The sequence below is a fragment of the Lygodium microphyllum genome, unplaced genomic scaffold (assembly GCF_053477565.2).
Source record: "Lygodium microphyllum isolate KBCC unplaced genomic scaffold, Lygodium_microphyllum_v1.1.10 scaffold_36, whole genome shotgun sequence".
In the NCBI taxonomy this organism is placed as follows: Eukaryota; Viridiplantae; Streptophyta; class Polypodiopsida; order Schizaeales; family Lygodiaceae; genus Lygodium; species Lygodium microphyllum.
In genome coordinates, this window is record NW_028229519.1 from 659,248 (window position 1) to 677,352 (window position 18,105).

The window sequence follows — 18,105 nt, forward strand, 5'->3', positions numbered from 1 at the left end:
ACCTTTGTCCTCAAAGCAGGTGTGACAAGACGAAGGAAGTACTTACTCATAAGTCCAGCAGGAACTCCAAAAAACCCCATCTTGATCTCATATGTCTTCAAATATGCTGAAACATTACGCCCGTCAAATAGCTTCTTCTCACTCTCTACTGCTTCAATAGCCTTAGTCGCGCTGTTTGCATTCTTCTGCTCCGAGTAGAGTTGCCTTTGCTGAGACAACTGTTGTTGATGCAATTGTTGTTGCTGCTGCATATACATTTGTGTTTGCTGATTTTGGAGCTGCATATACATGGACATATTCTGTAAAATCTGTTTTAGATCCTCCGTTGAAGTACTTGACGCTGCAGTCATTGATGGAGCTGAAGTAGAGGCAGCTGGAGTTGTAGAAGAAGCTGAAATAGAGGCTAAAGTATCTCCCATCCTGAAATTTCTGCGACGCTTTCACGTCAGGTTCACCAAAGATGTCGAAGGGTTTTTGAAAGCAAAGTCGCGTCTACAGAAGACCTTGACAAATTTCAAGATAGAAGATCAATCTAGCGAGATCAGATTCAATTTGAAAACTCAATTTCAGATAATATGAGACATACAATCAGCTACATCTGATTGAGAGCATCTCCAGTAAACGTCTTGACAAAAACGTCCATTTCTTCATGTTCAGTTGAAGAATTATATAATATGTCAATCTGCTGGTCCTTTATAGATGTTTTGTTTCTATATGCCTGCTCCTCTAAGATCTTTCTGATATTCTCCTTTTATCTAAATCTTTTAAATAGAAAATCTTCCATAACCATGTCCATAATCTGTCATTCAGATGATACAGTGCTTCACATCTTGGCTTCACAGCACTGAAGCTTAAAACATGCAACTAACAAGCCAATTATGTTAATTAGCCTCTTGAAGATAAGAATGAGAAAGTGTAGTCGTCAACATGAAAATTTGCCGCTATTATTACAAAAAGGAACTATGTGAACTAACCGACCCAGTCCTGTGAATACATCTACAAACAGATGGATGTTCACTTATTCTCTTGATTGGCCCGCACAAGATAAAAGGATAATGCCCACTGTCAATCCGTACAAAGCAAGAGCCTTCGCAAAATAAGTATCAATATCATACCCATAAAGAGCTTGGGCTGTTGTGCTGTTGCTAGGAGAAAACGAGGGCTGATGCAGCTCCCAGGAAGCCGAAGAAAGGAGCGGTGGTGTCTTCATTGAACTCGGTGGTAGACGTTTTTCCTCTCCCTTTCCTCACTTGTTCCTCGGTGTCATCTTTCTGCCGTTGCTTCAAGAGAGCTCACCACCTTCTGTCTTGACTTCTTCTTTGTTCTGCATCTTCGTCTTATGTCACTTTCATCGTCTCCTTCGTCTCGACGATCTCAGTCCATCATCACCTTACACGGATTCCACAACTCGTGGCATGACATAAAAAAGGGAAGCATAGTTGCGTTATGAGGCTGACTGAACAGTTAGAAATCTTCATATGTGGCATGTGGATGATAGATAACATGTATCAATACGGCACCGATGGAGACGCAATCAACCGTTGTAAAAAAGGTGTCTACATAGGAGACCCAGCTCTTCGTCGTTGTTGTTTTTTTTCTTTGTCCTTCTTCAGCTTCTATCTCCGTTTTGTATGTCACGCGTCCTTCATATGCAGCTGCAAGTCTTCGTCTTTTCCCGTTACTCTGGAGTCTTCTTATCTTCAGTTCTCGATATTCCTGTGTCACTTTCCGTCATCTTCTTTGTCCGTTTGGCTTCATCCCTCCTTCATCAACTTTGGCGCTTCTCAGTCAAAGCAAGCTTGTCGGTTCTCCTCACATTACCCTCATCGTCAGCTTTGCTATTATAAATTTATCGGCACTCCTTCCTCCTTGAGTTTCTTGTTAGATGAATTGGACCCTCTGCAGAACCTGCCTGGCAATCTCTGAGTCCATTCTCTTTCATGTCGTATAGTTTTCTAGCTTTTTCCCTCTGCCACTTTTTCTGGTCTGGTTCCCCCCTTCCTTTAGCTCTTCTAAAAAAAAACCTCCTTTGCCCACAATAGCTCACATGTCATTATTTTTGGTTCAAATTCGAAAATCACCTATTTTTCACATTCAAGGATCAGCATTAAACCATAACTCATCAGTTCTTCACCTTCAATGGTCCGCATCTCATCTGTTTTTCAAATTCAATGATAAGCCTTAACTTCTTCCTTCTCCTCCGATGCGTGTGTAATCACATATGCATGCACCTGTGTGTGCTCATGGCCATGGCCACCGTGCTCCCATGGATGCCACAAACCCAGAAGGACAGGGCCTTCCTCTTTCTCTCTGTAGAAAACCCAAAACCACATAATGAAGCAGCCTCAGTCATTAAGCTCAAACCGTGAATCCGTCCAACAGTCAATGGCTCCTCTTTTTACTGAGTCTACGAGCAATAGTGCTGATGGATTTTGGCAAGCAATGATTCCAAACCTTTTTACAGCAACATGTATCAACATAGGCTGAAAGCATCTCATCATGTTCACTCATGCGCACAAAATAAATGTAAACACAACAACTGAGTATATACAAAGTATCAAATCACACACACAATTTTTGGGCGGTTTTCACACCTCGAATGCGCAGCAATACGACATCCTCCATAAGGTCATCAACTCTAGGTATAGGATACCTATTCTTTACAATGATCTTGTTTAATGCTCGGTAGTCAATACACATCCGATAAGTATTATTCTTTTTCTTGACTAGGAGCACAGGTGCACCGAATGGAGAACTGCTAGGTCGAATTAAACCTCTATTTAGTAATTCTTCTACTTGACTCTGGATTTCTTTTTGCTCTATTTGATTGTGCCTATATGGGGCTTTGCAAGGTGGTTGTGTGCCAGGTATTAGGTCAATCTTATGGTCTTCTGGACGTGATGGAGGTAAACCTGGTGGTAGGTCTTCTGCAAAACAATCCTTAAAATATGCAAGAAATTCCTTATGCCTAGGGTGCAGATGATGTTCCTTTGCATGCAATTCATTCACCCAAATGAGATATGATTTAGTGTTCTTGCGTAGTGCACGTTTTGCTTGAGTATGCGAAAGCAGTGGAAACATATGAGATGCATGCATACCAAATAATGTAATAGATTTTCCTTGAAAATTAATATTCATTGTGTGTGTGGAATAATCTATATTGGGATTATGTTGGTGTCTCCATGGCATTCCTAGAATAATATCGCTAGACTGTAATGGGACAACTAAGAAATTTCTTCTTTCAATATATGGACCAATTTGAATTTCTAAATCTTGAACTTCTTGTGTGCCATTGTACCTAGTGCCTAAAAATGCAGCTTTTATGCGATAGTGCGTAGGTGCTGTATGCAATTTCAATTCCTTTACCAATTTTGCTGAAATAAAGTCATGGGTACTACCGTCATCATGCAGTATAGTTCTTTCTTTTCCATGCACCATACATTTCATAGTCAACAATGAATGTAAAGTAGGCATACCTGGTAAAGTGTCGGAAGTAGTAGTAGGATCATCTTCTTCTTCAGTGAAATCCAGCATATCCTCATGCTCGTCTTCATCCATAGCTCCAAGGTAGTTGATATGTGCTGATGGCTTCTTTGAATGACAATTTGCTGCGAGATGCCCTGGCTGGTGACACTTGTAGCATACGATGGGCTTGGCTTTGGTCACATTATTTGCAATGGCTGGGAGTCTGGGTATATTTGGATTTGCTTGTTGGATAGGCTTAGGATTTGGACTGACAGTGGATGGTAATGCAGGTGGTTTAGGCCAATTCTTGCGGAAAGATGGTGATGAGAAACGACCTGGATTAAACCTTCTGAAATTGGAATTGAATTGTTTAGATCCATAATTACCGTTTGCTTGGAATGGCTGTGGTCGTCGATCTCTTCCACGTAACTTATCTTCAGTGTCGTGAGCTAAGGAGATAGCATCTTCAAGGGTAGCAAGCTTGAACATATTCACCTCAGCGTAGAAATGTCCAAGAAGTCCAGACATATTCCGCTTATGTGTCGTCTCTGGTACGTCTTCAAGCATGCGTAGCTGTAGGAGTGCATTCCAAAAACGCTCTGTATACTGTGGAATAGGCTCACGATCACGTTGTTGAAGTAAATCCCATTGCTTGATTGCCTTCTCATGAAATTGCGGTGGAAGGAAATTTTGCATGAACTTCTTCTTGAAATCTTCCCATGTAGCAGGACATTCTATACTCTTGCGGACTACAGTCCACCAAAGTGATGCTCTATCTATCAGATGATTAGTAACACACTTGATTTTATCTTTCTCAGGATAAGTTTCCTCATGGAAATAGTCATCAAACTGGCTAATGAATGATAAAACAGTCTTTCCTTCTCTTATGCCATTGAAAGTGCGAAACTTGAAACTTCGTTTACTTATCTTGGATTCCTTGCGAATGGTTTGTGCTTCAAGAATGGCGTCGATGGTACGGCGAATCAGATCTTCAGGTTGAGGTTCTTCTTTATCAGTGGACGCTCCTTGTAGCTTTGTCAATTGCGCTTGCAAGGCTTGCCTAGCTCTTCGCTCTTCTTCCAATTGCAGCATGATAAGATCCAGCTTTTGTTCCATGGTAGGCTCGGGTAGGTCGTCTTCAGTCATAGGATCATCCATATGTGGGGTAGTCATCCTGTAAAACTCAACAAACCTTTCTCACTCAAAATCAGTTAGCGGGATGAGCGTAGCTCAAATTTGGGGTTACAAGGCTATGTATTTTTGGGTATTTTCTTCTTCAATTTTCAGAAATTCTGAAATATTTCTATCTCCGTTTGCTGAAAGTACTTCAACGAACTTGCAGATAGGTAAAACAGCTTGCTGCGAACAACTTTCCAGTTCAAAGTTTTTGCATACGAACAAGTCTTCTATGAGTTTTAAGCGTTAGTCAGTTCTGATTTAGTCTGACTTGCAGAGTTGCAGACTTAGCAGACTTGCAGAGTTGTTGACTTGCTGGACTTAGCCGACTTGCAGAACTTGCAGGACTTGATTCCAAGTGACTTACTGAACTTGACTTCTGGAGTGCGAGACCCGGAGTTTGCAGACTTGTTTGCCTTCACTGACTTGCAGAGTTTGAAGTGTCTTAAGCTTAATGAGTTAAGCTTAAGCTTAATAAGCTTAAGAAGGAGAAAACAGGCCGCCGTTTTTTCGTGAAGGGGGGGGGCGTTTTTTTTACTGACGCAGAAATTTCGGAGATGTCTTCTTGCCAATCGATTTGACGATTTGAAGCTTATAAAGCTTCTTAAGCTTAAGACTAAGCTTTAAGGTCAAACTAAACTTGATTAAGAAGAAATCTTATCTCTGTTTGCAACGACTTGATGAAGAACATGTATGAGTGGTCCTCCGCCGACAGAGATTGGTCCTTCGCGATCTGACAGTGGAAATAGGGGTTCTTGATCGCCAGAAGTCTGCCTGTATCGACGGTTCGCGACGAGATTGACTGTAGAGGCCGTTTGTTCCTGGAGCTCTGCCTTCGCCCGAGATTGGTAGCGATTGGAAGCCCTTGATCTCTGCTCCGCTCTGATACCACTGGTGCGCAGATCGGTCGCAGATAGCTCACGTGGTGAATCCCGGAAGGTCCCCAAGAACAAAGTACTCTACTTTTTAGCACAAAAACCCATGTAAAAGCAAGCACGACATGAGACAAGAGACAAATTGGGTTCAATCTCCCCCATGCCTTGTGTGAGCGCTTCACAAAGCATGTATTTAATGTATATTTCCAATCTTTATGCTCAAAAATAGCCCAATTACAAAAATATGACAAGCTTTTAGCTTTTGAGTTTGCTTTCTACCAAAAATATGAAAATAAAGCTAATGGACGGTGCCCATAATGTCTGGCACGCCCAATCTCAATGTCCAAATAGAAATAACATATCCAGGCGCATAAGCGCATACAAAATAATAATAAATAATCGATGTCTCTATAGACATAACAAAATATAGGCGTGGCGCCTATCAAAATATAGTCCAAAGGTCGAAAACCCGCTAGACTCCAATGCTTTCCTCCGCACTGCTGCTATCTCTACACATCAACTGAAGCATTCACAATCGTTAGTAAAATAACACAATTAAACCGACAAAAGTGAATACCTAGCAGTCTTCAGCTACATAAATAAATCAACTGGTTAGAAATAAATCCTAACCTTAATTTATTACGAGTGCGCACTCTAAACTCATAAACGCTTATTAATTTAATATGCATTTTGCGGAATCACCCGCTATGGAATCACCCATGTACACACTAAATTAATGAAACGCCCGAAAAGAACAGGCGTCCCCATCAACTTCTCGCACAAAGAATCCTCTTTGCGTATGAGCCCCGATCATCTAAGTTTACAGAATCCACCGTAAAACCTCACGGAATCCACCGTGGAATATGCCTCCTGGCATCATGTACCCTTAATGGATAACTTCATATTGACCTCCATAGATGTAGCTATCTCCTTACACTCAATCATGCCAAATGCTTTTAAGATCTTCTATACATACTTATTTTGAGAGATGAAGTTTTTTCCAAACTTCGATTCCCATACAATAATGGAAGAAGCCCAAGTCCCTCATTTCAAACTCAAAGCTCAAAGCCTTTTGAGTCAGATGGACCATATCTTTATAGTCACATGTAATAAGAAGACCATCCACATATAGGACAATAACTACAAACTTTTCACCATCCTTGTAAACATACAAGTTAGCATTTGAGACACATCTTTTGAGATTCAAACCTTAAAAGAATATATCTATCTGTCAACTCTAGAGGCTTGTTTCAACCCATATAGTGCCTTCTTTAATTTCCAAACTTTGTTCTTAGAAGAAGTAATCACTCATAAGAAGTGGCTAGTTTACCGAAATAGGGATTCCTTGATAACTCCCACACACTGCAACTCCATGCATTGTGCCTCATGTTGCTACCAGTATAACTACTCTATCTAACCCAAAGGCTAGATCCACAAAGGTTACCTTTTTGCCATCCAATCACGTAGACCTCGTCTGACATACAAGTTAGGACCCAACTAATGTCTCTCCTCACACATGTTGTCTCCTCATAATAGGGGCCTTACAACTTAGAGAACCATGGGTCATTGGTGGCACCTTATGAGGGTAAGGCATTGAGCGTATCTAACAAGTTGTGGTATTGGCCATGATATCAAAACAAGGAAGATGGTTTTAGAAGCTCAAGTATAAAAATGTTTCTTCTTTTGATTATGGGAGAGAGCATCATGTACACTAGTACATGTGCGAATGTGCTCCTTATGTGCAAAAGTGTTTCCTAGGTAACCATTTCTTCTTGTTGGTGGTGGGTGATTGCATATGTGGGTGATTTCATATCCAAGTGCAAGTGAGAATGCAAACTTGTGAAAACACTTGTTGTTCAATACCTTGCATTGGTCTTGCATCATAGCATGAGTTGTTGGTTGGTAGACTATATCATGACCCAAAATCTAGATATCATTCCATCATTTGTTCTCTCGATACAATCAATTTTACATGCTGCACCATTTATAGTGCCTATGGTGAGGTTGATGTTTTTTGTTATCAATCTGATTTCTCCAATGTCTATTTGCTCTATCTCATGGAAGTTCTTATCCTATAGCGAGTTTTGAAATGTTAGCTCCTCAACTACATTCATTTGAACTTTAATTGTGTAAATTTATTTTGCTATATAGTATTTTGTAGAAGATATTTCTTATTGTAGTTGTTAACATCTTCTCTATGTGTGCATATAATTCTTATTCTCTAGTCTATAAAACATAGGATGCTCATCTTGGTTGATGATGCACTCACATAGGAATTATTGTATCTCTTTCTTCATTGGCTATTGGTGCCTAATCACTTGGTAAGAATTTAGAAATGCTTGGTTGTGTACATGTGTTATTGAAGTGTGGAACATTTGGTGTTGTTCATGTGTCCAATATATTAACAATGTGATATGACATTATTGGCACATCTCACTTCAATGGTTGCAAGTTGGTGATAGCTATGTGATGTCACCAAACAATATCATGAAATTATTATTGAATGGGTTGAGGTGGACTATTGTGTCAAATACTGTTTGTATTGACATGGATAACACATTGATGATGATTGTATCTACTTCTAATGTTGCAAGAAGTGTTCATTTGTCTCTTCTAATGATAGTTGATATTGTTGTGTATGCACTCTATGCATGTCAATATCTCAAACTAGTAGTGGGCCATTGTGGAGAGGCTATATAGTTGGGCTATGGTTGCTCTTATCTTATTCTTGGCAATGAGGTTATAGTTGTAGTAGTATATGAGGAAGATTCTTTCAACTTTCTGATGCACCATTGATGATGTGTTAACAATCCCAATGTGGCATTAATTATGGTGTATAACATATATTAGGTACATAATAAAGGTGGATTAAAGTATGCCAAGAAAGACATGGTGACCAAGAGATTGCACACTTAACAATGATAAGTCATATTACACACCTCATTGCTACAATACAAGGCTTCTTTAATAGATAGCCCTTTTTCTTTTGACTCCTACTAGGGGCCATCTTAGGTGGCATCCTTATTTGAACTTTTCCATAGTCAATACTTATCCACTCACCTTGCATATTTAGGGTGCTATCATACATGTACATATACACACCCACAAACATCGAGCTTACATTATTAACACTCCCTCTTAACCAAGCTATTTACTTTACCTATCACCCATCAAATGTAGCATTACATAACTACAATCGCTACCTCTCAACATGATGTGCATGCTTGATGTTGCATTAATGAGTTGGTTGTACACCACTTGTTATTTATTGTGAGATTACTATTAATAATCATTGTGAATCCTTTTGTGAGCTACAACATCTTGGTTCATATTGACACCACATGGTTCCAATGCTCAATAGCTATTGGAAGTACCATGAATGTTACTAGGTTATCTTTCATAAATGGGATTTCTAAATGATTATATAAATTTGTTGGTGGGTTTTATTTGAGGCTAGTAAATTTCTTTACATGTACTTAGTGATTTATATTTTAAGGTAATTCATTGCAAGACCACAAAACTAACACAACATAGTACAACACATCATGCTCTTGTCACTCAATAGTTCACACTCTTATTTGGAGCTTACTCACTATAGTAATGTATTGAAGAAGAAACCTTTGGTTTGGTGGCTTGGATGGAATTACTGTGAACTGTACTAGCCTTTTATATTGCTAGATGATGTTTCCATAAGCATTACATAGAGTGTGTTTGACGTTAGGCCCAGATGTGGTTTTGGTGATACTGTAGTTTTTGCAGAACTTGTAGAATGTTAGATGGTCTAAGCTTGACAGTCAGGTGTAGTATAGGTCCACTAAGTAAATGATGATTTTCCATATCCTTATCAACTTTCATTATCATATATATGTAGGAGAGGTATTTAGTATTTGATAACATTGATTCTTATCACTATCAAAATATGGATGCAGTTCAAGACTACTTCAGTTTAGGTGATATTGGTTTAGATAGGCCAAGTCTTGTAGACATAATCTGTTAACATCTTAGGTTTGAGTATTTAGATTTTCTATTTTCTTGGCCTTCATTGTATACATGAGAAACTAGATGAAATGGATAAGTTTATAACTTGCTGAATATTTATGTAGCCTCCCCTCAAGAGTACTAATCACTACAAGATAGAGGCCTCATACCAACATTCAAAGTGATGCAAATGTTCATTTAAAAAATTACCATCGTTGTCACTAAAAGCGTCGGGATAAATGTCTTTAGAAAATTGTCACAAAAACCATCGTTATGTGCATCACAATTTGTGATGTAGATAACGATGGCAATAACAATGCATGCAAAGAAATCAATGACACAAATAACGACAGTTACAGAGGGAAAAAAATTGACTTGTTGCCCTGCCACATATAGCACCATGTGATGTATAATATTCTACAAAGCAATTACATGATGGGTACGCAATGGTCGTCAAGACAAGCACAAAAACTACTTAAACCCACAAGATTGATAACTCATAGAATAAGTACAAGACTAGTGATGAAAACTCATGACATTACATTGAACCATGGAGAGAAAGGAGAGCCAAAACAAACATGAAAATCTATGTGTAGTTATCATTCGCAAGATGCAATTTTATACAAAGGATAATTATTATAAGTACATCTAAGAAATACTACATAGAAGATGCCTACATAGATTGCAAGACAAAAAAAAAAGAATGTGCACTCCACAAATCCAAGCGCATGCTATAGATCCTCACCATTCTGAAAGCTTGTCCTGACACAAAGGAGTGTTGAAGGGACTCTGCAAAATGAATAACTATACATTAGTCTACCATACATAATGCATTTTAAAAAAACTAGTGACTACAAACAAGAAAGATGATTGACTTACTAGGCCACCACGCGTATATAATCTATTAATGAGTGTAGTGAGACCATGTCTCTTTGTATATCAAGTCTCCAAACTTGGGAGATTGCGGTTTTTGATGGAGTGCTGCAAAGAAAACATAATACAATTGTTAGTAGAAGTGATATTGCAAATAAGAAAGCAAGAAGAACCAAAAGAAAACTTACAAAGTCCTCCAGATAAGTCTTGTGGCTACCATTCCCCTGATGATATACGACCCCTGCCTCCAATCATGCCCTTAATACCTCCCACTGTTGTCGCCATCGTCTTGGAGAATCTATGGCCTCCTCCTTGAGTCTCTACTAATCCTCTGCATCTAGCCACTCCAGCTTTGAGGCACCACTCTTGAGTGCCTTGCATGCATCCGCTGATAATCTTTGTAACATATATGTATGCAAACACTCCATCATCCACCCAGTTGGAAAACCCCTCTGTTGTCATAGGTACTGAAAAATCCTCATGCAAAGATGCCACTATATAGTCCTTGCTCCCCTTCGATATATTCTTTGAATGGTCCAGAACATTGTGACTAAATACTTGTTGGCACAACTCTTTCATGTGAAACATCACCCTCCTCTCCTCATCGTTCATGATTATAGCACATGTCTTGTTATCTCTACGAGGTATCCATACCTTGATGGGGTATGTCTAAGTGTGTCCTCTCCACCTATGATCACACTCTTGGGTATAACCAAGAAACCCCTGTATATCTAGCATACCCACGGGGATAGTATCTCTCAAACTAGCACCCATAGGGGTGCCACTTGCAGATAGCTGAGCAAAACCTAGATTCCCTGGAGTATATGCCCCTACATGTGTGACAAATCCTAGAGGTGACAAGTATCCACCAGATTGATGAGATGGAGACACTACATCGGTGCCTCCATAATACCCACATGAGTCACCCTCTCTAGAACTTGTACAAGAGCAAGGAGTAGCACCCCTCTCTGGAATCTCAACCACTAGTTCACATCATCCACATCTCCATAGCACCCCTCAAAACCACTCCCTCCATTTGGGGCCAATCTATAGCATTGATCTCGTCTACTAGAAACTGAAGCATTAGAGCATGCTAAAGTACATCTCCACAGAATGGCATGATGATGTCCAAGATAGCTCCTGATCTACCATATCTCTAAATCAAGCCATTTGATCCGGAGACATACGTATGAATATCTCTTACAACTCCTCATTTCTCATCCCTTTACTCATCCTACTCTCCAAGTATCATCAAAGGTAACCTGCATAAACAGAAAATGATGTTAGCATAATCAATATAAAGATTTTCAACTCATACCAACTTTGGGCATTCATTCAAGTGCTAGAGGTCGTCCATGAAAACCTCCCTTATTTCATGACCCTCTAGCAAGAAAGAAGCATATCCTTGATATACCATCTTCTTCATGGTTCGTGACCTTTGGAAGTCTAACTGTGGCCCAAATAATGGACATGTATGATAACTTGAGGCAACCTGACTTGTCTCAAACACCCCTATTCAGTCAACACAAACTTGAACGAGGTATGTTAGATATCACTAGTGAGAAGAGGATCCCACTTACTCGAGCACTACTCTAATCCCGAAAAGTCATGCATGGTCCATATGATAATGGCTTGTATATTAGTGGACCATCGAGCATCGTGATTGCTCATATCTTCCACACAGCAACCCCCTTCTCCCACAAAATCTTGAGCTCATCAACTAATGGGCAGAAGTAGACCTCCATGTTCTCAACTTTGTAGCGCCTAGGAATGAGCAAGCTAAGGATCAGTTCTTCTTTCCTCATAGAAAGCCATGGCAGGATGTTGTAGTTAATAAGAACTATAGGCCATGCATTGTAAGAAATTGAGCAGAGACCAAATAGATTCATTGCCATCTATAGAAAAATTGATCTGAAGATTCCTAGGTTCTCGTGCAAAGCTTGGCAAGGTAGAGTCAATGTGGCTCAATGCGCATGAATACGTTGATATTCATTGGAGTCCATATGTGGATCTATTTTGCACATGCCACGTTGTCAAGCTGGCCATGCCCGATTAACGAAACATGTGATATATACGTGGTATAAATGGAAAGTGTCTAAGAAATTTTTGAAGGATAGTTTGCCCTTGCAAGTCTTGTCGATACCTGTGAACACCACACTTTGGACATGTCTCCATAGTCCTATAATCTCCTCGAAATAGCACACAATCGTTGACACATACATGGATGCTGTCGTAGTCCATGCCAAGCTTTTGTAAAACCAATCCCACATCATCACGGGACTCGGACATTGTATTTTTAAATGGCAATATATGATACTTTAGCAACCTGAAAAAAAATTAGAAGATGCCTTGAAAAGTAAAATAAAGGTTTTTTATGATAGAGTAAAAAAAATCAACAGAATGTAGAATGCACCTAAACAACTCGGTCACACTTGCATTGCTCCACCCGTACTTTGCTTGCACACTTAGGAGCACAAGCAACATCTTCATGCAAGATACTCGCCACACATCATATAATGGTATGGACACTTTCTTTCTTAGTGGATTAGATGATTCAGCATCCATGGGCATTAATGCATCGATCATTGCCTCCATCTCATGCTGCAAGATTGGAGGAAGGTCCAAAAGGCCGACTGTCTCCTCTCGTATCAAGGGCGTAGATTTAGTCGTGCCCTCCAATCAGTGTATTGACCCTTCGAATTGACTGAATTAATAGGTGCATTCCTTGGGATATTGAGGCATCACCTCCCTATACAAATTTCACAGGCACGTCTAATATTTTTGTATATGATATTCAATTACTTTGTGAACGTAAAGCATGATGGATACACACTTTTCTTACCATTTGCTTAAAGTCTAAGATCACTTGATCAATGAGCTCTAATTGAAACTCACTAAAGCATCATATATGTTTTATGGACAAGTGATGCTTTCATCTGATTATTAGTTGCATTGAGTATAAGGACATGGGATACACTACTTAAGATACTCCTGACGGTCTTGGACATCACGACCATCATCATTATCCATTTGGAATGTTATGGTAAACAATAGGTTTTTGTTCCCCTGGTTGATCATCTTCCTTCATTTTAATATCTACTCCTCTTTCTCTCCCTTTCCCTTTATCTGTTTACCTCCCTCCATCTCTCTTTGTCCATTCCTTTTCTTTCCATGTCTCTCTGTTTTTATCTATCTCCCTCTTTATTTCTCTCCCCGCCCATGTTTCTCTCTCTATTTCCCGTTTTTTTATTTGCCTTCCTTCATCATTCTTTATTTCTCTTCCCACCTTTCAAATTCTCTCTCTCTTTCTCTTTTTTTATTTTCCTCCCTTCATCCTTCTTTGTTTCTCTCTCTCCCCCCTCTCTCTCAATGTTTCCTTCTCTGCCCCATCTTCCCTTCCCACTCTCACTTCTTCTCTCTATGTATTTCTCTCTTTTCCTCTCCCCTCACACTCGACGTATCTTGTTACAATCAAAATCAAAGAAAGAAAATAAAAAAATCATAAAATAATACATCGAAAAACCCTCTCTCCCCACCCCTCTTTGTGTCTCTCTTCCCCCTCTCTCTTTATTTTTCTATCATTTCGTTCTATCTAATTCTCTCATTGTTTCCATTTTTCTCTCTCCTTGTCTCTCACTCTCTATTTGTTGTTCTCTCTATCTCTCTTTTTCTCCCTCGTTCCGTCCCTTTTTGTATCCCTCTCTTTCTAGCTCTCTCCTTTTTTTTCAGTCTCCTTCCTCTCTTTATCTCACCCTTTTATCCACCTCTTCCTTCACTCTCCATTTCTTTCTCTCCTCCTCTCTTTCTTTCTCTCTTTCTATTTCTTTGTTGTCTCTCTCTTTGTTTCTCTCCCCACCCCTCGTCGTTTCTCTCACTCATTCTCCTTTCTCCCTCCCTTCATCTCTCTCTTTCTCTCTTCCTCTCTTTCTTTGTTACCTCTCTCTCTCTCTCTCTCTCTCTCTCTCTCTCTCAATGTATCTCATTACAAAGGAAAAAAAAAAAAAAAAAAAAACACCAAAAAAAAGAGATTAGGTTCAAAAACTTGAGTGATTATCATCTTATGCATAACATAAAAGATATGTATTCATTGTGCCTAGATATGGTTAAAAACTATATTTATTTTACTTATAAGGCATGGTTAAAACACATGGAATTTAAGACGATTAATATGATCCATAATAACAAACACACCCATTTTGCCTAGATACAGTTAAAAGTAGCCTCAACTTGGAAATATTATATGTTTCATAACATAAATAATGATACTTTCTAGAATAAGTTAGTCCATGCATCAATATTGTAGTCAAAGGATGTACTAATTATTTCACAACATAAAAACATCAAACTAAATGAAAATGTTCTAAATTAAGTAGGTTTTTTAAATACAAGGATTAAAATGTAAAATCATATGTAAATGTAAAATAGCACTAGTATTAGAAATGCATGCCTTCTTATACTAAAATATTACACAACAATGATGAGCTCAATGTAGATGTCAAATCCCAAGGCCTCATTAAAGTCTTTTGGAAAAAGAAAAACTATGGCCTCTAAGAAAAAAATATCACTAAAATTATATGCCACAAGCTAATATGATATATACAAAATTTAATAATATTAGGCAACCAAACCTACAAGCATAATTGGTGCATTAATAACATATGATACAACCTATGGAGTAATAACAATCTCAAGGGGTTCACTTTATGTAAACTCTATATATCATATGTCTTCAAAGCCTATTTTTAAATACTCTTATCTATGAAAATTTTCTAAATAATACACATGCCTTCTCTTTCCAATCTATAAATAACCCCTTTATATGGCACCCTTCTCTATGTGAAAATGATGTGAAAATGGCAATTTTAAAAAACCCTTATGTTGAAATCATATGATATGCTTACATATTTATGAGTGAATCCCCCAATGTCAGAATGCAACATTAGACCACTATCAGCGGATAGAAGAGTGCCAAATCTATGAAAGAAATGCAAGATTTGATGGTTATGTCAAGGATGAGGATCATTCTTTGTCAAGCATGATCCTCATCCTTGCATGCCAATAGCATAGGATCAAAATCAAAATAAACAAATGTGGATCATGTCATGCAAACAAGCATGTGATCACCCTCTTGCAAGATTGAATGAAAGCCATTCTCTATAGCAATGAAGCTACAAATTCTAAGTATCATCAATGCATTGAACTTAGTTTCTTGAATAACAACAACAATTGCATGTGGAACCTTGCATTGACAATTAATTCTTGCAATCACTAAAACATATAGACCCAATAACGACGTTTAAAGCGATGGAATTATTCATGGAAAAAATTACCCTCGTCATTGCTATTCATGTCGCTATTAGTGACGTGATCGATTCATTGCTATAAGCACCGCTAACCCAATTAGTGATGCAAATAGCGACGCAAATAGTGACACAAATAGTCACGCTAATAGCGACACTTATAGTGATGCTAATAGTGACGGTTGTAGAGTAAATTTTCGACGAAAATAGCAATGGTTACAAAGGGAAAAAAATTTAGGTTGTAGGGCATGTAGCCCTGCCACTCTTCTAGCTATATGCACTAAATATTCTTGCATAATTCATTTGCCAATGTCACCTGCACCTAATTTCTAAAATTTGTGTATCAAAATTTCAAAAAAAACCGAATCCTTTGATTGCAAAAGCTAGATATAATCAATTCGAAAATGTATTTTGCAAGGAGCTTTTTCATCACTTGCTTAGGCCCGAGAAGAAAAAGAGCTTGAGATTGCAAAAGCTAGATATAATCAATTCAAAAAATTATTACTCAAGGAGATTTTTTATTGGTTGTACCCAAGAAGAACGGGAAACTTCGAATATGTATGGACTTTTGAAAGTTGAACTCGAAGATGAAGAAGGATCATTTCCCTATCCCTTTCACTAACCAATTCTTAGACACAGTGGCAGGCCATGAGCTCTATTCCCTCTTGGATGGATTCAGCGGATATAATCAAGTCCAAATCGCAGAAGAGAACCAATCCAAAACAACCTTCACAATAGAATGGGGAACATATGCTTATAGAGTGATGTCATTTGGACTCTGTAATGCTTCTAATACATTCCAATGAGTAATGATGGCTACCTTCCAGAACCATTTGCATGATTTCATTGAGATGTATCTCAATCACTTTTGTGTCTATAGCCTAATCCAGGAGCATAAGAGACACCTAGAGCAATGTTTTGATAGATGTTAAGAGTATGGGATTTCTCTCAACCCCAAAAAATGTGTTTTTGGTATCTCATCAGGAGTTATTCTAGGCTATATTGTCTCTGCACAAGGGATTGCAACAGACTTGGCGAAGATTGAGAAGATTGCCACCTTGACAGCACCAATAAACCTCAAGCAATTGAGAGGATTTCTTGGCCATGTGGGCTAGTACAGAAGATTTATTGCACATTTTGAAACCAAGGCAGTCCCTATGTACAAGCTCCTAAGGAAAGATGCATATTTCCTTTGGATTGATGATTGCAAAGAAGCTTTCAATACCCTAAAACAGTACCTCATCAAAGCACCGATCCTACAGTCTCTTAATTGGACAAAGGAGTTCCATGTGCACACATATGCATCGGTCCAAGGGCTAGGCACTGTATTATGCCATAAGGGTTCTTCCAAGTTGGATTAACCAATCTATTATGCAAGTTGGAAAGTAACCGATAGAGAGTAGAACTACACAATGATAGAGCTTGAGTGCTTGGCAATGGTGTTTGCATTGGAGAAGTTTCGACACTATCTACTGTCGACGCATTTCAAGTTCTACGTGGACCATGAAGCCCTATCCTTCGTGATGAATAAAGCAGATGTTAAAGGAAAAATGATGAGATGGTTTCTCTTGTTCCAGGAGTTTGATTTTGAAGTGGTCACTAAGCCTAGCCGTTCCCATGTCCTAGCCAATCATCTGTCTCATAGATCTTTCAAACTGCAGAAGAGGAACCGGATGATCCTAAGCTCCCTGATGCTTCCTTATTCTTGGTTGAGATTGTAACTCCCTGGTATGCAAACATAGCCAATCTTATGGTAACTCAATAGTATCCCCCTGATGCCTCGAGCCGTGAGAAGAAGAAGCTTCTGTTTGAATCATCCCCCTACACCTTGCTAGGCAGTGCACTATACAAGAAAGGCAAAGATGAAGTGTTGCAAAAGTGTATTGCAGGAGACGAAATCGGTATAGTATTGAAAACATGCCATGATGAACCATGTGGTGGACACTTTGCAGGATAAGCCACAAGAGAAAGGCTCTACTCGCAGGATACTGGTGGTTGACCCTCCACAAGGATGCCTATGACTACTGCAAGAGATGCGATGCTTACCAATGAATGGGAAAACCCACCAAGACTAGTGCCATGCCACTGCAACCTATCCTTTCCCTAAAGCCGTTCGAGAAGTGGGGGATTGATTTCGTGAGTCCCATTGATCCACCCACCAGACGAAAGTAGAACAGATACATCCTGGTATGTACGGATTATGTCACCAAGTGGTGTGAAGCTAAAGCTTTGAAGTGGGATGATGGAAATAGCATAGCCATGTTCATATACAAGAACATCATCACCCATTTTGGTAGTTCCCTAGAGCTTGTAAGTGATCAAGGTACTTATTTTATTAACAAGATCATGGAAGATTTGACAAAACTGTACAAGATCTTCCATCACAAGTCCACCCCCTATTACCCCAGAGCCAACGACCAAGTTGAAGCCACCAATTG